This window comes from Protopterus annectens, chromosome 3.part0 (genome assembly GCF_019279795.1).
Source record: "Protopterus annectens isolate FY-2018-M chromosome 3.part0, PAN1.0, whole genome shotgun sequence".
Taxonomy (NCBI): Eukaryota; Metazoa; Chordata; order Ceratodontiformes; family Protopteridae; genus Protopterus; species Protopterus annectens.
In genome coordinates this window covers 1,118,718,594-1,118,741,642 of record NC_056731.1, presented here as the reverse complement: position 1 = coordinate 1,118,741,642, position 23,049 = coordinate 1,118,718,594, and the positions used below count along the sequence as shown (strand labels likewise).

Sequence of the window (23,049 nt, the reverse complement as noted above, 5' to 3'; positions counted from 1 at the left end):
ACATGAAAATCTCTTCCATTTGTTAGAGTATAATTTCCTAGTGGAAGGTTTATGGGAAGAAGCTAGGATATGACTTACTGCTGGTGTGAAAGGATAACACCTGGCTAGTCGTGGAACTGGAGCAGCCAAGCTGTCAACTTGAGGGTGTGGCTGGACGGATGGAACTCTCCTGAAGAGTGGGTCAGAAGGTCCGGAATTGGGATCCAGAATCCAAGGTTTCTCCAAGAGGTGGGTTTGTAGAAAAGGAAACCAAACCTGATGAGGCCAGTACAGAACAATGAGGATCATTTTGATTCTCGACCATTTGGCTTTCTGTAACACCTGTGGAATGACTGGAAAGGGGGGAAAGGCGTAGAGTAATCCTGAGGGCCAATCGTGAACCAGTGCATCCCTGGGTGGCTTCCCCTTTGGGGGAAATTAGGGCAAAGTAGTTGCTGCATTTGGTATTCTTGGGAATGGTGAAAAGGTCACAGCAAGGCTGGCCCCATCTGAAGAAAAACATCTCTGCAATCTCTCTGTTCAGGGACAACTCGTGAGGTAAAAGGAGAGTCCTGCTGAGTCTGTCCACTATCACACTGGATTTCCCCGGGATGTGCGTTGCAATTAGAAAGCATTGAGAAGCAATTGCCCACAGCCAAACTCTTAACGCCTCTCGAAATAGAGGACAAGAATTGGTTCCTCCTTGTTTGTTTATATACCACACTACCGACATGTTGTCTGTCTGAATTGCAATTGTTCCTAGAGGGAGAGAGTCCTGAAATGCCTGCAATGCATAAAGCACCGCTCTCATCTCTAGGATGTTTATATGCAGATGGTTTTCATGGTCCTGCCATAAACCTTGAACTGCCCTTCCCATATAATGACCCCCCCTCACCCGATCTGGCAAGAGTCTGTGGTTAACACTGCCTTTGGTTGGGGAAACACAAAGGGACGACCTAGATGCAGCTGGTCTGTCTGAAACCACCAAGTTAAATCTCTCTTGCAAGACTCCATGATGTATATCGGATGTGAAAGAGGGAGATCTTGCATCGACCACTGTGCGAATAAAAGCCATTGTAGGAGTCTCATGTGTAATTGGGCTAAAGGCACCAGCAGAATGGCAGCAGCCATGCTTCCCAGGGTCTGTAATACTTGTCTGACCTGGACTTTCTTTGCCGAAATCAAAATTTTTACATGTTGATGCAGGGAGTGGATTCGATCTGGGTGAGTTTTGCCATCATGTCTCTTGAGTTTAACTCTGCTCCTAAGAAGACAATATGTTGCGACCGTAACAAGGCAGAATATTTTTGATTTATAGTGATGCCCAGCTTGTTGCAAAGAAGAAGGGTTTTGTCCCTGGCCTTAGATAGTAGATGCCCAGTGAAGGCAGTGAGGTGCCAGTCATCCAGATATGGAAACACTCTGAAACCTGATGTCTCAGGTGAGCCGTGAACACTGCAAACAATTTGGTGAACACTCTGGGGGCTGTAGTGAGGCCAAAGGGCAGGGCTCGAAATTGGTAGTGACTGGGTCCCAGCTGGAAGCGCAGATACCTCCTGGACCGCCTATCCATTTTTATATGGTAGTACGCATCCTTGAGGTTGACAAGAGCACATCCAGTTGTCTTTCCCTATGAAAGGGAATATCGACTGCAGGGTTACCATCCAGAACTTTGTTTTCTTTACAGATCTGTTTAATCTGCTGAGATCTAGGATAGATCTCCAGTCCCCTGTCTTTTTTGGCACTAAAAAGAGCCTTGAGTAAGTTCTAGATAATATCTGGTCTGCAGGGACTTCTTGGATGACTCTTTTGTCTAGCAACGATTGAATCTCTAGAGTTGTCAAGTCCTTTTGCATGGGAGGAATGTCTGGTAAGGACTTTTGTTTAGGATGGTTGGAAGAAAAGAAAATGTGTTAACCTCTGGATATTATCTCTGGTACCCACTTGTCTTGGGAAATTTGTTGCCAGGTGTTTGGGTACAATGACAAGAGACCCCTGACTGCCTCCAGAGAAGGACAGGCGGGTCTCCTTTCAGGAGCGTTGGTAGGGCCTTTCAGAGAAGATCTCCCTGTCGCCCTGATTCTGTGGACCCCTTCTGCTGCGAGGGCGGCGTCTTCCATTCTAACTTCACCCTCTGCCCCTGCAGTAAGAATCGTCATGTGCGTCCAAGAAACCTTTTTGGGATTTGCAGAAACACATTTTCCCGCCCTTTTGATCTTTGGGATAAAGTCTGGAAGGGGTAGAAAAACTGACTCCCATGGCAGATAAGATTTTCCCGTCCTTCTCGCACCTGGTCAGCGTCTCTTTTACCACAGGTCCAAACAAGTCTGAACCATCAAAAGGGGCATTGGTAAATGAAGACTTGAAACGGTCAGCAAAGTTACAAAAGCGCATCCAGGAATATCTCCTGAGAGAGATTCCTAATGCCGCCTATCTACTCACTCTGTCAGCTGCATAGGAGATTAGCCTCATGGAAGAGTTCGCTATAGAGGTGAGGGTGGCTAGCTGTGAGGATATCTTGTCTGTGGACCCCGCAGATACTGCTCCTTGAAGGGTATCTCCTAGTTCTTTAATGAGATCCCTTTGAAGTCTAGTAAAATGGGATAAATGGTTCAGCGACCGCAAGGTGAAGGTCGCTGAAGAGAACATGCACTTGCCATATCTATCCATAGTCCTAGAATCTTTATTAGGAGGATGGATAGATGAAGAGGTTTCTGACAGTTGCTTCTTTGTGGCCGCCGCCACCATGACATCTACGGGGACTCCTTTTTGTTAAAAATTCCTTTTCTTTAGGGACCGTAATATACTTGTTTGGCCTCCTAGGAACAGGCTCCACAGTGTCCGGCGAAGTCCATGCTTTCCTGGAAATTACCTCTAATAACTTGTAAGGAGGAGTCACCCAGGAGGTGGAAGGACAAGATCAGAAATCCTCCAAGTATACTGAATCACCCCTCTGTTTCAGAATTTCCAGGATGTCTGCAAAGGAGACATCTTCAGAGGGGGATCTTGGGGACCCCTCGGATTCATCCAAATCAGTATCTGAAGTGACTTGACTCAGGGGAGTCCATGTGTTTCCTCTTGCAAAGCCTCTTCTTAGGAACATCCTCCGAGGGATACTCAGGAGAAATCCCGGAAGGAGGGGACACTACCAGCGGTAGTCACCTTGGGCTCCGGATCTCTACGGTTAGGAGGGGGTGGAGAAGAGATAGACACAGGCACCTGGTGGGGAATAGGGAGTGGATCCAAGAGTGGTGTCATCTGAGGGGACAGCAACCTCTCCGTTACCTCGAAAGCACCTCCACCCTGCTCCGGGGAATACCTCCACACAGAGGATGCTGGAGATTGGCTCCGAGGAGGTGGTTCTGAGGCAGAGGTAGGCACCGAGCTCAACCGAGCCAAAGCACCAAGAGGGAGAGTCGGATCGGAAGACATACCGTGCCGACTCTCACCCCCGGAGCCGACTGGAGAGCATCGGCTCCCAGATGTTTCGGCACTGGATGGAGCCGAAGACACCAGAGCTAAAGTCAAAACCAAAGAAACTGGCAAGGGTCTTGGTGCCGATGGTTCCACTACAATCGGATCCATACCCTCTGGCTCCAAAGACTATAGGGTAATCAAAGAAAGTGGAGCGGAGACAGGTGGCTCTGATGCCTTTGGGCCTGAAGGTGAAAGCAATGTAGCCAGGGCTGGTGTGTGCAGCAATCTCTTCACCACCTGCTCTACATCATCATCTGAAAGACTCCTGGAGGAGCGGGTGGACAAAGAGGGAGATCTCCTAGACTCCAGTATGGGAGATCTCAAGACTGGTGACACCACCGTCTGATCCAAAGCTGGGATCAGAGGAGTGGAAACCTCAGTTGGCTCCTTTGACACTAATGGCCCCAAAGAGGTTGGTGATGCAGACTTGTCGGAGCAAAGAGCCCTCGGTTCCAAAATCTTTTTGTGTGGTTCTGAATCTGGAGCGGAAGCTGGCCTCTTTCTAGATGACTTAGAGCCCTCATCCAAAGCTTGCTGAAAGGAAGACGACCTTTGGAGATTAACTTAGTTTTATGCTCTTGCAGAACTCTACTACTAAAACCGTGACAAATAGCGCAAGGGTCTTGCAGATGTATGGCACCGAGACAGTAAACATAATTAGTGTGCGCATCTGTCAACGCCACATTTCCTGCACACTTTACACATTTCTTGAACCCAGAAGGCTTATGCTCGTTGGGTTCTTTAGAGAAGTCCTTCAAACTCTCCTTAGACATTATAGACAAAACAGTTACAAACTAGTAAGCTAATTTAAAACTTTTTTTTTTTTTAAATAGAATCCCCTAACTGAAAACGGATACTACCGAAAGAGGAAAAAGGGCAGAATCCTCTAACTTAAATGGGTTCTGACCTGGGAGAGAAAACGGCCCTGAACTTAAGGGGCAGAGAAAGGCCTCTAACTAAAACGGCACTCTCTGAAAAGATCAGCAAGACTTAAAAGGGGTTCTGATACAGACAACACGAAAAGCTAGCAGTTAGGGGTATGTAGGGAAGAAAAAAATAGTACAACTAGCCAGAAAAAGACCAAATAATTGAAACCTTATACTTATGAGCCAACGAGCCAACTGAAGAAACGTCTCAAAGCTTGCACGGCAAACGAGATCTGGGGATGTAGCCTGGGGCTTCATGGGATAGGGATTAGCCTCGAGCCACTGAAAGCTCTTGAGCTTTAGTATTCAGCTGAGTCGGAGCAGAGGATTGGCTCCGAACCCAACCAGCAAGAATTACGGCGAGACAGGACTACATAACATCTATTATTCTGTTATTTTTGTTTTACTTGGATCACTTGTCTGTGAACTTAAAGGATTTTTGACTGGAAACAGACAGTCTATTCTGCTTAGATTACATTTGAATATGTAGTAATTCTGTATAATATGTAGTAATTCTGTATAATATTTCAAACTATATATTTTTTATTTTTTTGATTTAGGACAAGTTTAAGTTCACTACTCCTACTACCTAGTATCTAATCTGATTAATCTACAGTGATTAACTAGATATATATGGTTTAAAAATCTTCCACACAGAGAAGTTTCTTACAGTTTTGTTTTTGGACCCACTATACTTGTTTAGTGGGTTGTTTGAGACTTCAGGAATACCACAGAGATTACTTGTTTTTTTTATTACTTCTGTCCAAATAACTTTAAACAGAATGTGAAAACGGACAAAAATACATTACGATATTGTCAGAAAATTCAATCTATAAAACGGGGAAAAACTAAACATAAATGAGTACATGCAATTTTAGGGAACTCTTATGTAAACCTTCTTTATAACAATAAAAATAGGCCTTGACTGCACAGTAATGTTTTTTCTAGTAGTCTGAAACATCATAAGTATTTACCAATGGGTAAAATCATGCTCAAATGTATCTACTCATCTCACATGACTAAGAATTTAACTGCCATCCTAAACTGGACAAGCTGCTACTCAACATAATTAAATTATTTTAGCTAGTCTGCCCATTTAGCAAACACCCTATGTTGAAGTGCTTTAAAAGGATACAACATTTCTAGACTGCACAGCTTATTCTCCAGTTTGTTAATTCTGTTGTGTGCGCTCTTCAATTTATGAATTATTTCTTTTTCCAGAAAATCAATAAGGCACCTAGCAATGCCAGATCCTTTTATAATCAGTTGTTTCTATCGCAATATTAATTTAAGAACATGAGGGTAACAAATTCTATTTTGGTAGGTCAGAGCTTTACAGTATCTGTAAATTTTAATTTATAATCATTCAATTTCATACAATTTTAAAATGTATGGATCCAAATCCCAAAGCCCTATCCCTATATCACTAATGCTGAGTAGACAAATTATTTATTTATTTACTTACCAGGAAATTCTGTCTGGACACAGGTCCCTTTTTCAGCGGAGGCCCGGGGAGAAAAGCTCCACAGATTTTACATGAGTAACAAACATTCCATAATAAGGTTGATGACATATAGTAAGGCGAAGACATTTGGTACATTCATAGTCGAGAGCAAATAAAAATTAAACAATAAAAGTCTACCATAATTTTAAACAGAAAAAAAATAGCTTAGCGTTACACAGTACTAGTAGGCTAAAAACTCAGTATACAGTAGAAATAGGTTGATGTGTACTAAATAAACAGAGTAGTAGTATATGGTCATTAAGTTGGTTAGAGCTAAGTGGGGGTGAGAGCAGAGAGTGCAGAAGAGCACTAGTGGCAAATTTTGCAGTTTTGTTGTAGCATGTCTCTAGTTTGTTTAATTCTGATAATCTAAGATTAGTAAGTACGGGAGATGCATAGAGTAAGGTGGTGATTAGTTGGGAATTGGCAATAGAGATTCTAGCAGTTTTGGTGAGGTATTGGTTGTTTCTATATAAGGCACCACTTTTTGTGTACTTTTTGTACTGGAAATGATATTGGGTACTGAATTTGAGATTGTTGTCAATCTCCAAACCAAGCAGTTTGGTGTGAACTGATGGAGAGATGCAGGTATTGTCTTTGGCAGATATATTGAAATGGGGGGAGTTTGGGGTTGTTTTGGATGGTTGGAAGATGAAGAGTTTGGTCTTCTTGGGGTTAAGTAGGAGTTGGGAGTTAGATAACCAGCTTTCTACAAATGAGAATGACTCCTGTGTGATCTGTTGGAGTTCTGGTAAGGTGGGGGCAGAGCAGATGAGGGTGGAATAGTCAGCATACTGTATGAGAGAAGCTTGTTTGGTGGCAGTGTGTAGGTTGTTAGTAAAAAGGGAGAACAGAAGGGGGCCGAGGATGGATCCCTGGGGAACACTGAGGGTTAACTGGAAGACGAGCAGAGAGGATGTTTTCCCAGACAACTGATTGCTAGCAACCGTGGAGGTAGCTGTGGAACCAGTTGGTGGCTGGGTTGGAGAGAGCAGAGAGTAGCAGTTCTTGTGAAACAATGTCGAAGGCCTTAGATAGATCCAGAAATACAGCTGAGGAGAAAAGGCTATTGTTTCTGTGATGAAGGATAGTGTTAGTGAAGGAGACCAGAGCAGTGGTCGTGCTGTGAATTGGCCTGAAGCCATATTGGGTATTAGACAGGAGATTATTGGTTAGGAGTTAGAGACCTGAGTGTTGACACATTTTTCTAGTATCTCAGAGAGTTGAAAGAGGATGGCGATGGGGCGGTAAATGGAGAGGTCAGTGAAGGGGGCCATCTTTATGGAGGGGAATGATGTGGGATATTTCCATAAAGGTGGTACATAGGATTCTGCTATGGAGTGGTTGATTAATATGGAAATAGAGTATACTAGGACTTCAGCAGATACTTTTAGATATTCGACGGGAAGGTTGTCAGCTGCTAGTTTGTTGGGGTTGAGTTTTGTCAGGCGTCTTTTTATGAAGGAAGTGGGTACTGCAGAGAAAAAGAAAGCAGGATGAGGTGGATTGGTGTTTGGCACGGGGGGAGCTGGTGTAGGGAACTGTTGTTTGGTAAGAGATAGAATGGTTTCTGTGAAATGTTTGTTGAAGGATTCAGCTATGCTGCAGGAGGAGGGAGAGAAAGATAGCGGGGGGGGGGGTGTTACTTTACCTGGGTTGAGGATAGAGTCAACTGTAGACCAGATTTTTCTTAGGTTGTGGTTGGAAGAGTTTAGGGAGTTCTGATAGCAAAGTGCTTTGTCTATTTTTATTTGTGTTTTGACCTTATTACATAGTTCTAGGAAGTATTGTCTATCAGAGGGTTTTTTGTTAGGCGCCAGTGTTCCCAAGCTTTGTCCCTGGTTTTCATTTGGTCCCTAGTGGTTTTCTGTAGCCAGGGGGACTTTTTAGTTCTGACTTTGGGGTTTCTTAGGGGGGCATGGGTGTTGAGGAAGGTGCTGTTAAAGAAATGTATGGTTTTGTCTAGGTTGAGGTATCTTAGTGGTGACCAGTTCATTTTTTTGGAAGGAGGAGGTAAAGGAGTGGGGGTTGAAGTTAGCTTTGTTTCGAATTTGCCTGTGGGTAATAGGGTTGATGTTGTTTATGTGAAGCCTTAGTAGGAAGGTTGGGGAATGGTTGCTGAGGCAGTCAGGTAGTCAGCCTGCTAGGTAAGTGTGTGGATCTTTGTTGACTAGGATCCAGTCAAGAGTGGTGTGATTATTGAGGTTTTTACTGATTCAGGTGGTGGATTGTATTAATTGTGAGAACCCATGGATATTTAGGTTAAGGGTTGGGTGGTCAGTATTACAGGATAGCCAGTTAATATTAAAGTATCCAAGGATGATAGTTTCTTTGGGTAGGGAGAAGATGACCCAGCTTAGGAGGTTTTCTAGGGGAGGTATATTTTGTCCTGGTGGGAAATAGCACCCTATGTTGTTAACTGTTTTCTTTGGGTTAATTTTGAGAGTGGTGTAAAGGATTTCTTCCTTGCCAAACCGGGGAGATGACTTGTTCAGGAAAGGAGCGGGTGAAGTCCTTCTATACAAAGTCCACCTCAGTATCCAAGTCTTGAGAGTCTGTTCTGGGGGATGATGCTATATCCAGGTGGGAGTATTTCCTCTCTTTTGATGTGAGGTTTGAGCCATATTTCTGTTAGGACAAGAATGTCTGGGGAGTACAGGTTTTCATTAGCATGGAGGTCTTGGGGTTTGTTACAGATGCGTCTGATGTTTAGAGACATAAAGAGGAGGTAAGTTGGCTTTTTGTTGATTGTGATTTGAGAAATGGAAGAGGTTGTTGGGAGAGGGTTAGGGGTGGGGGTAGTGATGGAGGGAACAGGATTGGGGTGGTTGTCCCACTGAGGGCTAGTTTAGAGAGAATGTTAAGAATATGTTTTATGTATACAGTAAAACATCCATCATATTTTAGGGATAATTTGTGTTTAAATGTGGTGGGAGTGAGGTAGTTGGGTAGGTGAACTGTGAGTAGGTTTTTAGTAGGAGGGGCTGTGAAGTTATAGAGTGAGTGTATGACGGGAGTTGTTGAGAGTGTGCAGTGAAAGTGGTGGGGAGTTATTATTGTGGGGCTTTGGTATGAAGTAATATAGGCAAAAAGTGTATATGTAAGGAGTAGAGTCATCTTCACTATTAGCATGTCTGTTTTGGTACTAGAGATGTGGTAGAATGGTGAGTGAGGTAGTATGGGAAGTTAAAGGGAGTGGTGTAATTGATGGATGGTTGTGGGAGTGGTTTTAGGCTTCAGAATAAATGTAGACGCACTGGGGGCAGGTGGGATTGGGGAGCAGGGAGGGGCATGGAGTAACCAGAGCGAACGGAGTGGGGCTTAAATCCCAGTTAAGGATTGCAGGGTAAGTGTGAAGCTCTTGTTACACTCATCAATACTATCTTGTAAAATAAATATTTTCTATAGCCAATTGTTCTATTTCTTTAGTTTCACTTTTGCAGGGAATTCTAAGTCTAGGAGGGCAGGAGAGAATAGAGGGGGATTTACTACCGATATATGGGAGGGCTCAGCGTTGGCCTGATCTAGTGCGTGCTACCCTTAAAATTAAAGGAATTGTAGCACATACACTTTTCCCTTCTGGTGTAATTTTTTTCTTCTTTTCATTTATAGAAGAAAATTTCCTTTAAGCAGAGTTCCAGAGTTATTTAACAACAGGTCTTTGGTGGACAGGGACCGAGTATGCCCGGCAGTAGTAGAGGGGAAACTGCGAGGAAGAGAAACAGGGAACAGAATCAGGGTAAGAGAGAAATACCTAGAAGTGGGTTAGGTAGAGCCAGTAAACAGTAGCAATATATAAACAATTCTGCAAATGTAGAACTATTTGGTCGCTAATTATTGGCCTATGAATTTAACTCTAAGTTCTTTGCAGTACTTTAAGGCAGATGTAAGTAAATAGCGACGTTGATCTGTACATGCATTTATGCTCTAACACTATGAGAGGGGATGTATATCTATGTGACTTTAAAATATAGCAGTATAATAGCTTTATCAAAATTCAGCAACAACAAATGCAATCATTTCAAACTTTAAGGAAATAGCGACATTGAACTGTACATGCGACTTTGCTCTAACGCTGTTAAGAGGGGTTGTAAGTCTATGCAGCTTTAAATACAGCAATATTATAATTTTATCAAAGTTCAGCAACAGCAAATGCAATCAGTTCAAACTTTAAAACAGAGAAGCTTTGGATTATTAATACAGCAAGGAGCAAATGAACTCAGTGCTAACACTAGACAGTTGTGTATGATAAATTGCTATGACCTTCTATACAATTGTAATTAAGGCAGATCTAATATAGCAGCAAGGCAGGAGTTACAGAGCAGTTAACATGAGAAAGTAAGGAACATTCTTTTGCTAGTATCATGAACCTACGCGTATCTAGCTATCACCTACGTTCATTTAAACATGATCATACAGCCTTACAAACAGTTTTAAAGCCAAAATTGCAACTTTAGCGGTAGAAGTACACAATTCACAGATTAAGCTTTAAAGTTATGTGGGGGACACACTCGATCAGGATGGCGATTTAAAAATGGTGCCTTGTGTAGGTAGTATATCAAAGCTTGGTTGGGGAGGGGCTACAGTAGTGACAAGTGTTTTAAACCCCAGTTAAGGATTGCAGAGCAAGTGTGAAACCGTTGTTACACTCATCAATACTATCTTATAAAATAAATATTTTCTATAGCCAATTGTTCTATTTCTTTAGTTTTATTTTTGCAGGGAATTCTAAGTCCAGGAGGGCAGGAGAGAGTAGAGGGGGATTGCTAGAGATATATGTGAGGGTTCAGCATTGGCCTGATCGCGTGCGTGCTACCCTTAAAATGAAAGGAATTGTAAACACATACACGTTTCCTTTCTGGTGTAATTTTCTTCTTCTTTTTATTTATAAAAGAAAATTTCCTCTACGCAGAATCCCCGAATTATTTAACAGCAGGTCTTTGGAGGAGAGGGACCAAGTATGCCCGGTAGTAGTAGAAGGGAAACTGTGAGGGAGTGTGCATCTAAGATGGGGTATAAAACATTTGTGGCAGCATTAACATCTAAAAAAACTGAATTTAGCAGACTCTGTGGTGTACCTGTAATATACTACCATTTTATCCCATATCTGAGGTTTAATTTCTGTATTAAACACCCCCAATCCCTTTTTGTTTCCTGCAAAACATTTATACTCAACTGCATTATCATTTTATATGCATTTATTAATTAACTAACAATGAGGGGATATGCAGCTTCTTGCCTGTGTTATTCACATTCTTTACCCTAATTTTTTTGAAGTATTAAAACTGCTTAATTAACCAGAGCTGCTCAGAGTTTGGTGACTTTAGCCAGAGATCTGGAGTGCATCTGAACTAAACTCCAAAACACCCACTGCAAACAACTGAAAAATAACTATACTTAAAGCCTGTATTGCACTTTAACTGTAACTACTGCGGTGGTGGTGCTGCAGTAGCGTTGTCACCTCACAGTAAGACGCTGTCTGGTTCGATTCTCAGCTAGAGCATCTTCTGTGTGGAAACATGCGTGAATGGGCGTAACTACTTTGAAGGTTGTGCGTCAGGGCTGGAAACTCGGCACATAAAAATCTACTGCCAATCATTAGCAGACCGGAGTTCTGCTGTGGCAACCCCTAACCGGGAAAAGCCGAAAGACACAACAACAACAACATTGCACTTGAACTGTATTTATTTGAACTGCTGCTTCATTTTCGCTGACTGTCTGCATTTTTTTTGCACTTTGAAATTCTGTACTGCTACTATCATAGGCTAGATTCAGACTTGCTTAATCTAGGTTGTTTGGTATCACTGTGGTTTAAACCAGTCATCTTACATTAAGGGGCCTCCATACACCTTTGTGGCAGAAGTGTGTAGCTCAGGTTCCATCTGAGTTGGGGATTGCTGAAGAAAGGCTCAGTGGGGATTTACTATTGATAGTTTGTCTTAAAACTGTTGAATTTTGCCCATATTTAAGCCTTGTGTTTGCTCGTAGCTGGACATTGCACAATGGGAGTTAGTGTTGTCCTGTATAGACACAAATGCCTGGAAATTTAAAGTTTCCCTAGACATTTGTCAGTAGAACCCTCCCAAGTCCCCTGTTGCTCTGCAAGTAACTCAATTGTACCCTGAGCAGCATCACCACAGCTCTTCACCCTAAACCATCAACAGAATAAGTCCTTCTGTTGTTCCTATATCATAAACTGACCTAACTTACCCACTCCCTAACAGTACTATGGTATAAACCTGACATTATGGTTGGTCACTTTCCCACCATTTCTCTGGCCAGCTTAATAGACTTGGGCATCCTGAGGCAATGTAGTAATTGTCAGGCAAAAACACTTTAATTATAAATATCCTTAACACTGAAGTTATACAGAAAGTTTTCGTCCGAGTACCACCCAGACTTCTTCAGAAATAAAACAGTAAACACAACACTTGTTACATATTTATACCCTATACTTAACTGACAATTAAGACAGTTACATTTTAAAATCACTTAACGATTAACTGTTAATTCCATAAAATGGGGGAATGAAATACATAAATAAAAAATGAGTGTTTCACTACATTACATTGTAAAACTGTGTATAAATATATATATATATATATATATATATATATATATATATATATATATATATATATATATATATATATATATATATATATATATGCGTGTGTTTAAAAACAATAAACATTTGATAGATGTCATAAAATATATATATCTAAATCGGTGAATTCTGAAAATCTCTTCCATTTCTTGTCCAAAATAGCCCTAATTTGATGTGCATTATTGCTAAAATTGGTAACAAATGCCCTGCTAAAATCAATCTAACTGCTATTATGTATAAGACGTACTGAATAGGGAGATAAACCTATACCCAGTACTGGTGAATATCTATCATTTCTCCCTAAAATAACTTCTTGTTGTATGTTAAGAATGAGGTCTAAAGGATAACCTCTATCCTTAAACATTTCCTGCAAATTCCAGTATTGTGCATAAATACAATCAAGCCTGAACTTTTTCTCCCAAACTGACAGGATAATATCTGCATAAGTAGGGGAGCAACTAGCTCCCATAGCAACACCTTGTTCTTGCCGAAAAAACTGTCCTTCAAAAAATACAAAATTATTTCTAAGTACCAAATCAGCTAATTCTAAACAACTTACTTACAGGTAGATATTTAACTGTTAGTTAATTTAGAACACATAATGGTACTCATATTGTAAGCCGTCTTTTTACTAAAGGGTTTAAATATATACCCCAAAAAAATGGTTATTTCTCACAAGTTATTCTAGACATTACATTGTTTGTTATAAAATTAAATTTGGAACATTTTTTTCAAGGAAATGGTTATACTCCTTTCAATGCAGATGTACCCCGAAATAGTATTTTCAATCCACAATTACATCCTCAGTCAAAGAATTTGGAAAGTATATTAGAAGGGGAAATAAGAAAATTATACAAAAATCCATCTAATATGTGTATTAATCACAATTTGACTAAAGAGGAAAATGGTTTGTTGAAACAGTTATGTTGCAATCATGAGGTATGTATAATGGAACCAGACAAAGATGGCAGAATAGTTCTCATGGATAAAATATTTATAAAGAAAAAATGCTTTCTTTGTTAAATAATGAATGTAGATACAGTTCAGTATCTACCAATGAGCTCAATGTTGCTTATAAGAAAATTGATTTGGCCCTAAAGGGTCTTCTTGATCGAGGGGTCATTGATTCACAAAAGTACATTCTGATTTAATAAACAATTGTCCCAGGGTACCAACTATATTTGGCATACCCAAGGTCCACAAGAATGTGGACAACCCTCCATTTAGACCTATATTGGCTTCTGAATGTTCCAAAGTGGCCCCTATTGCCAAATGTTTGGACTGGAAATTAAAGACTCTATGGGGGGTTACTCACATATTCTTAAGGACTCTTGGGATTTTTTAGCCAAAATTAAACCAGAATATTGTGTTGATGGACTCATTTTTCTTTGTATAGATGTAGTGGACTTGTTTTCAGTTATTCCACATGATACAGGGTTATTATGGTTAGAAGAAGCACTTAGAATGTGTCCTAATATTTCCTAAAATGATGTCTTTCTTTGTTTAGAATTAGCAGATTTGGTACTTAGAAATAATTTTCTATTTTTTGAAGGACAGTTTTTTTGGCAAGAACAAGGGGTTGCTATGGGAGCTAGTTGCTCCCCTACTTATGCAAATATTATCCTGTCAGTTTGGGAAAAAAGTTTATACATGATTGTATGTATGCACAATACTGGAATTTATATGTCCGCTGCCTGGACAATATTTGTATGGTTTTGACATCTGATATGTCTCAATTGGAACAATTTATGATATATTTGAAACAAACAACTAATTTCCTCCAGTTTACTCAACATATTTCAACACATTCATTTAACTATTTAGATGTAACTGTATCTTGTATTGATAATGGGTTTAAATCTGTGGTTTACCGAAAACCTACATTCTCCAATACTTATATTAGTTAGGGTAGTGATCATCCCATTTCCCAGAAAAAGAGTATAATTAAGGGACAATATGTCCGTGTTAGCCATATGACATCACAAGATCAAGATTTTTTTAAGGAATGCCAGACTTTGTAGGAAATGTTTAAGGATAGAGGTTATCCTTTACATCTCATTCTTAACGTACAGCAACAGTTATTTTAGGGAGAAATGATAGATATTCACCACTACTGGGTATAGGTTTATCTCCCTATTCAGTAGGTCTTATACATAATAACAGTCAGGTTGATTTTAGCAGGGCCTTTGTTACCAATTTTAGCAATAATGCACATCAAATTAGGACTATTTTGGACAAGGAATGGAAGAGATTTTCAGAATTCACTGATTTAGATGTGTTTAAAAATAAACCTCTCCTCCAAGTTGTATATAAGAAAGGACAGAATATTAAAAATGCATTAGAACAAGTTGCTAATTCTAGTACTTTTTCATTTAAAAGACAAGGGACTTCTAAATGTGGTGCCTGTAATCAATATAGATACATTTTACAAGGTGAAGAATTATTTTTACAGGCTAGGGGGATAACTATCAGTACTAATAATTATTGTAATTCACAAGGGCTAGTCTACATTGTTATATGTAGATACTGTGATGCATTTTATGTAGGAAAAACCAACCGACATTTAAAACGCAGAATTTACAAACATATAAATGATGTTAGTAAGAAAAACAAAACTAATGCACTTTATAGGCATACACTAGTATGTAGTAATGCTCAGTTTTATTGTTTTGTAATTGAAATGGTTCCTAAGGACATTAGGGGGTCCCTGGGAAATTAAATTAGAGCATACAGAGACACTCTGGCAAATCAGATTGGAAGCCAATAGAATCCCAGGGCTAAATGATTCCATTTCCATTTTACCACTTCTCAAACTAAAATCAGCTAAACTGTAAATTATTGAATTGTATTTATTATTTTGTGTTTTTAAATTATATTTATTATGTCAGATATCTGCAATGTTTCATGGTATTATAATAATTGCATTCATATATATATATTTTATGACATCTATCAAATGTTTATTATTTTTAAACATATATATATATATATACATATATATATATATATATATATATATATATATATATAGTTTTACACTGTAATGTAGTGAAACACATTTTTTATTTATGTATTTCATTCTCCCATTTTATGGAATTAACAGTTAATCGTTAAGTGATTTTAAAATGTAACTATCTTAATTGTCAGTTAAATATAGGATATAAATATGTAACAAGCGTTCTATTTACTGTTTTATTTCTGAAGAAGTCTGGGTGGTACTCGGACGAAAATGCTCTGTATAACTTCAGCGTTAAGGATATTTCTAATTAAAGTGTTTTTGGCTGGTGATTACTTTAATTTCTTCAGGACTTTTTTGCTTGTTTGAATGTAGTAATTGTCTCATGTATACTAACAACAGCTTAGCCCTGAAACAAACTAATACCATATGTAAGAGATGCAATTACACTATCAATTTGCAAACAATCCTCGCATGTAACAAAAAACAAGATATTAAACAGGTTGGCAGCTCACACACTTCACCTCTCACATACGTTCAGGACACAACACACAAACACACATATGTGGAGGTACTCATTAGAAGGTCCACCAAAAGATCAGAGATCTCCCAAGTGCAAATTATCTGCACACACTTCAACATGTATAGAAACCACTGCACATAAAATACACATCAGTGTCTCACCAAATAAGCCCCCAAGGCAAAACACCTCAAAACCTAATATCTTGGTCATAGGAGACTCCATAGTGAGACACACAGATGTCCCCCCTGACCAGGCTGGACAAGGAGAAGGTCATGGTTAGCTGCCTATCGGGTGCCAAGATCCATCAGATCACACATGCATTCAAATCACTCAATGATGAATACTGTTTTGACTCTGTCATGGTCCATGATGGGGTGAATGACTTGAGACATACCTCCCTGGGCTATATGAAGGGAGACAAGACCGAACTCTCAGACTGTGTGCCTCAGGCAGGTATGTCTCCAAAGCTCTGAATGAAGGTAAAAAAGTGCATATCACCTATCTGGACTTACCCAAAGCCTTTGACACAACCCCCCCCCCCCTCGGTTAGCACTGAAAAACTCTACCGGCTAGGTGTTAACCTTTACATAATTAGATGGGTAGCTAACTGGCTCGCCAACAGAACACATATTGTCAAAGTTGGTGACTCCACCTCTACCAGTAGACCAGTCATCAGTGGCATACTGCAAGGACCTGTACTGAGCCCTTTACTATTTGGAATCTCTTTCTCGGAAGTCCAGGATAACGCAGACAATCTTTGGCTTACTAAACTCACTGATGAGTGTAAACAAGGAGCAATCATTAAGTCCCCCAATTATGTTAACATATTGCAGGAGGGGTTAACACAAAAAAATGACTAGTGCTAATCTCATGGTCTAAAACTAAATGCAAAAAGGTGCAGTATTATCATATTTGGCAAAAGGCAGTTTCTCACTTATTACAATATTGACAGCACCCCTCTAAGATCAAACCCAGTGGTGCGAGATCTGGGAACATAGGTCGACAGAAATCTGAACTTTGATCACCAGTTTTCCACTGTGATAAGGAAAGCCTTTTCTTTTACATTGCACATCTCATAACTAAAGGCATTGTATCCAGGTCTAAGGTGGTTATAACCTCACTTTACTTACCCTAATCAGACCATTAATAGAGGACAATGCTCCCTTTTGCATGTATCTCACCAGACACCTGCAGCAACTGAACAAACCACACTGGTTTCTCACTAAGATGATACAGGGCCTCCAAACCATGACCTACGTGAATAAGACTGAAAGCCCTGTCACTGTACTCTGTATCATACAGGCTGAGAGACGACTTGACCTGGCCTACAGGGTAGTCCCTGACCCCGACCTGATGGAAATGCTGCACATCTGCAAATTAAATGGCACTAGAGCCACTCACGCTAGGGATCTCAACCTTGCCATTGACATTAACAGAATATGTTAGAGAGAGGTATGTCTCCCAAAGATTGATGCTGCTCTGGAATAAACTTCCAATTCATGTGAAGCAGAGCTCCTCAATGACCTTATTCAAGCACAACCTGGACAAATGAATGGGCGACCGCAAATTCACTCTGCAGGTTGGCACCCACCTCCCTCATGGAGAGGGGTCGTCGATGCTGATCTGTAAAGTGCATCCATCTAACCAAGGACAACTGAGACAACCTGGGATTAACATGGCTAAGCTTATAAATGCTCTACGGCCGCTAGCCTAGTAACCTCCTATGAACCTATAAAAATTTATATTAACTTGATAAATCTTGCCCTACCAGATTCTGTCACTTATCTCACCTTAGCAGGATCCAAACTTATTGGTTTCTAATGTTCATCAAAATGTTCCCAGTACATGAGAAATGGGACATTAGAGAGCCATGTAATCATATCAGAGCTAATCCCATATCAAGCTCTTACACTGATTGGACAGATTTCCATCTAGCCATTAGCTCAGCCTAAATAAACTAAATACCTTACTTAACCTAATTGTAGCCTTCCTTGGATAAGAACCTTCTACAGTAACTAAAATACAGGTACCTGTCAAATTCATAGAACACCAGCTGCTTGTGAGATGATGAACCTACATTTAGGACTCTGTAGAAGTATTTGAGTCCTATCTTAAAATTAACTTGCCCAAAATATGGTGTACCCTACAGTTTCCTAAATCATCAGGTATACATAACTAAGACCAAGAAATTCTATGAAAGCCTTCCAACTATAAGAAGTACATACATAATTTTCTCACTCCACTAAAGAATTTTGTGTTGAAGGCGGGATCAAAAACGGTGACAAATATATATAAAAAAATAGGGAAGCAGAAGTATTTTAAAGCTGCAAGTTCATGTGAGAAGTCCATGAAGTAGGTCGTTCAGAGTTTCAGATAATGCTTACATTTTACCTGGAAATCATGAACTCTTTCTAGTGTTTCCAATGAATTCCCCAAACAAATCCCTAAATATCTCATGCACTTACAATCCCATAGGTAGAGAAAAAGCATGGTCATACTATCATTTGATCCAAATTTAACCTGAAGTACTTGTTTTAGCCTTTCTGTCTTATAACACGAGACTACTGTAGGCAAGTTATCTAAGGGGTTAGAAAAATAATACAGATTGTCATCAGTCTATAAAAATATTCAGTGTTCTCTCTCCCCCAGCACCCTATACCTTACTCAGTTTGACGACCAATGGGCAATGGTCCTGTAAATAAAAAAAGTGAACTGTACCATTCTGAGCATCCCCTGCCCTATTCTACAAGAGATTTTTTATCTAAGCTTATAATTCTGAACCAATTTCAACTCTTGCTAAAGCCCCTAAATACAGTCTTGGTAATAATGCAATAAATTAATGTGGAGAACTAAATTTCTTTAATACCATAACTACACAAGTCCAATCAACTCCATCAAATGCCTTTTTGGCATCAATCCTATCAACACAAGTATTTTACCTTCTGTTCAGCAGTCTGAACTTGTATCATTGATTAGAAGGTATTATAAAACATTTGCCAGAAACTGAAACCAGTCTGGTCAATATCACTGGTAAAAAGGATGCTACTTAGTTTGCAGGTATACTAATTTAATACAGTCTGTATTTAGTACCAAAATGAGCCTATAGGATATTGGAGAGAAAGAATCCTAATCCAGTTTACATTTTACAGAAATATTTGCATTCTTCAAGCTACACAGCACTTCTCCTTTTTTAGGAAACAAATTAAACAGCTGCATTTAATTTATCCCTTACTTATCTTCATTGTTCCTAATCATTTGGCATAGGGTGAGCAACTTTCTCTAATGCACAAAGCAGCTGCTTCTGATTTTTTTAAGTATCAGATTCCTTAACTCTCCCAAGTAACGTAGGTTTAATTAAAGTTCAGCTTTAAATAAGTCCCATCGATCTACTACTGAGCCTTTCTGTGTAGACCAATTACTCTGCAAGGAAGCCATCTGTACCTAAACATTACACAATCTTTTAACATGAGAAACATATCATTAAGTTTTGATCCCAATGGGAAGTATACATTTATTAGTGTAAATCAAACTCCTCCCAGCCAAAAGTTTCACAGCAATATATTTCCCAAAAAAGTACAGTTTTGTACCTACCATAAATGTAGATGTTCGAAGATCCACATTGCTGCAGTCCTGACACTTGGGTAGTCCGCTGCAATATCAAAGTATACGCATTTAACAGGGCGTCAGGGTACAACATGACCGGCGTCATATCCTCAGTCTTTTCTTGCCCCAGATGTCAGAAGACCTTAAAAATAAAGGTCAAAACAAAGACAGCAAACAAATAACCAACCACCCTTGCACTAACTATATGTACAATATACGATATGTACAACCCACACAACCACCTCCAACTACAGAGGGGACTGCAGCAATGTGGATCTTGAACATCTACATTTATGGTAGGTACAAAACTGTACTATGTTCTTCATCTCACATTGCTGCAGTCCTGACAGAATCCCAAAGCAGAGGTAAGGGAGGATGGCTAACTATAAGGAAGCAGGAGCTGCCAAAATGCCCTGCAAAACCGCAGTGGCAAAACCAGCCCTGGACTTAGAGTAAAGTGGCAGGTGATAATGCCTAGAGAAAGTATGCACAGAACTCCAAGTAGCTGCCTCCAAAATATCCTTGGTTGCCACTCCCCTCAAAAGCTGTTGAAGTGGCAGTAGCCCTAGTGGAATGAGGTCTAATCCCAGCTGGAACCTCCTTGCCATGATGGGAATAACAGAAAGCAATGCAAAAATCCACTTAGAAATAGTTTGTTTTGACACAGGCTTGCCCTGAGAACTCAAAGCAAAAGAAACAAACAACTGCTGAGACTGGAACCCTTTAGTTCTGTCCAAATAATAGCACGCAACTGCCTGTGTACATCCAAAGTGTGCAAAATCTTTTCCCTTATTTTGGGGATTTGCATAAAAGTAGGCAAATGAATAGTCTGGTTTAAAGCCACACTAGAAACCACCTTAGGCATAAAGGAAGGATTAGTAATGATACCCTATCCTTATGGAAAATCAAGAAAGGCTCAACTGCCATAAGGGCCTGTAATTCAGAAACCCTTCTTGCAGAGTAAATGGCCACAAAAAGCAGTCTTCCATGATAAATATTTCAACTCAGCAGTAGCTGCAGGCTCAAAAGGTTGTAGAGTGAGTTTCTCCAACACAAAATTGAGATCCCAAGCAGGAGTAGGAGCTCTCCATGGGGTCTTATATTCTTTGCCCTCTAAGAAATTGCTTGAACAAAGGATGAGAAAACAATGGCGGAATCATAGTGAGCTGAAATTGCTGCAGCATGAACTTTAATAGAAGAGCCTTTGTCTAGTAACTCAGTAAGATATTGAAGAGCCACACACAAATTAGGCTCAGAAACATCAAAATCTTTTGCTGCACTCCAAAATAAAAATCTCTTCCATTTATCTACACTTTCCTAGTACTAGGCCTTCTAGCTTCCAAAATAACATTCAAAACTTGCTGAGGAAGTGGAGGCCCATTATGGTTCAAAACAGAATATGCCAGGCTGTTAGGTGCAGAGAGTGAAGCTTGACATTGAGCAAATGGCTGTCCTCCTGTGACAACAGGTGTGGAATCGAAGGCAAAGGCCATGGAGGCTGCGTACTAGACTTCTTAGTAATGGGTACCAGTGCTGTCGAGGCCAATCTGGAGCTATTAAAATCATCCTTGGCTTGTCCTGTCTGACCTTCAGAAGTACCTTTGGGAGGAGAGGCAGAGGTGGAAAGGCTGCGTGAAGATTGCTCCAATTGAAAGAAAGAGCATCCACTCTCCAAGCTGTGGGATGAAACCTTTTTGTGCAAAACTTTGGCAGCTGATGGTTTAGTGGAGAAGCGAACAGATCTATGTCTGGAGTTCCCCATGACACTGTCAATTTCTGAAATACATGAGGATCAATTTCCACTCGTGGGGATCCATAATCTGCTCAACACATCTGCCAAGGAGTTCTGTGCCCCTGGCAGAAACCTTGCCTGAAGATTTAGCTGTAAACTGAGAGCAGTCTCCCACAAAATCATTGCTTGCCTGCATAGAGGATAAGAATGCCCCTTGCTTGTTGATGTACCACAAGACAGTTGTGTTGTCTGTTAGAATCAACACCTGTCCTGGAAGAAGGAATTCCTTGAAAGCTATTAATGCAAACTGGACTGCTAACATCTCCTTCATGTTGATATGTAGATGTTGTAGTCTGACAGGCTACTTGTTTTGTATCCACTTTCCATTTAGATGAGCTCCCCAAGCTTTGTCTGAGGCATCTGTCGTTAAAATCTGACTTGCCTCTGGCCGGGTCACAGAGAGTCCCTTGCTTAGGTGACATTCCTGAGCCCACCACAAAAATTCCTTCTGAATGCAAGGTATTATTTGAATGACAGTGTCCAGATCCTGGCAGTGCTGTGTCCATACATTTTTGAGTTACCATTGTAGCTTCCTCACATGCAGTTTGGCATTGGGAAGCACCAGAATACAAGATGCCATGAACCCTAAGGCTTGAAGGACTGTCCTTGCAGTCAGCCGGACTGATGAGATAGTTGATGGAAGTAAAGGGATAGACTCTTTTGTTTGTCCGGGGTTAAAAAGGCCATCTGGGCTGCTGTATTCAGTCTCACACCCAGAAAGCACATGTCTTGAGAGGGTACTAGACTGGACTTTATTTCGTTTCACAGAAATACCTAGGCATCTTAGCACTGCTATTTTATTCACTTTCCCTTCCTTGAGCCAGAATTAGGCAGTCGTCCAAATAAAGATAGATCTGTATTCCTTTCTGCTTGAAGAAAGTTATCACTGGAGCCAGAACTTTCGTGAACACGCAGATACTTTCTGCAACTGAGTCTGATAGGAACATGAAGGTAAGCCTCCTTGAGATCCAAAGTTACCATCCAATGATCTTTGCCCAGCAGAGGTAAAAGCTGCTGCAACATCAACATTTTGAACTTGGGAATGTCCAGATAAGTGTTTGAGGATAGATAAATCCAAAATTGGTCTCCACGTGTTCCCCTTCTTTGGTACTAGGAACAGGCAAGAATAAAATCTAGGCCCACTTCTGGCAGAGGGACCGGCTGTATGGCCCCTAGTTGGAGCAACAGAGAAACCTGTTTGTGAGCCTCTATTCTTTGTTGAGGAGGAACGTCCGGCATGCCTTTGAAAGGAGGCAAGGTATGGAAATAAAACCTGTAGCCGTGGTGTATGATATCCAATACCCATCTGTCCTGGGTAATTAAACTCAATTTTGGAAAAGTGCCAACCTTCCTCCCAAAGGTGCTGCCAGACGAGCAGGCTCTGGCAGCTGAAAAGGTAGGTCATTGGTCTGCTTATGAAAGGACTGACCCTGCCCTCACCCAAGCCTGTGCAGAAAAACTCCTGTTCTAGGCCTGAAAGAGCCCTGGGGGAATCCTGGCCAATTTCTACTAAACTTTGGAGGCTGGACCTGCAAAAATTTTAACAGTCTGCATAGACTCTTCAAGACTGTCTCAACAGGAGGACCAAACAACACGTCAGATTGTAAAGGAGCATCTAAAATCCTTGTTTTAACATGTTCAGACAAATTCTGATCCCTCAGCCAGGCGTGCCTGCGAAGAAC

The 23,049-nt window shown here is 40.4% G+C and overlaps 1 protein-coding gene across 1 annotated transcript in view; it reads right to left on the bottom strand.

The window, feature by feature from the left end:
- Positions 1-23,049, bottom strand: part of OSBPL1A (oxysterol binding protein like 1A) — a gene marked incomplete in the record, with an annotated part of 2,690,541 nt that overhangs the window by 1,108,410 nt on the left and 1,559,082 nt on the right.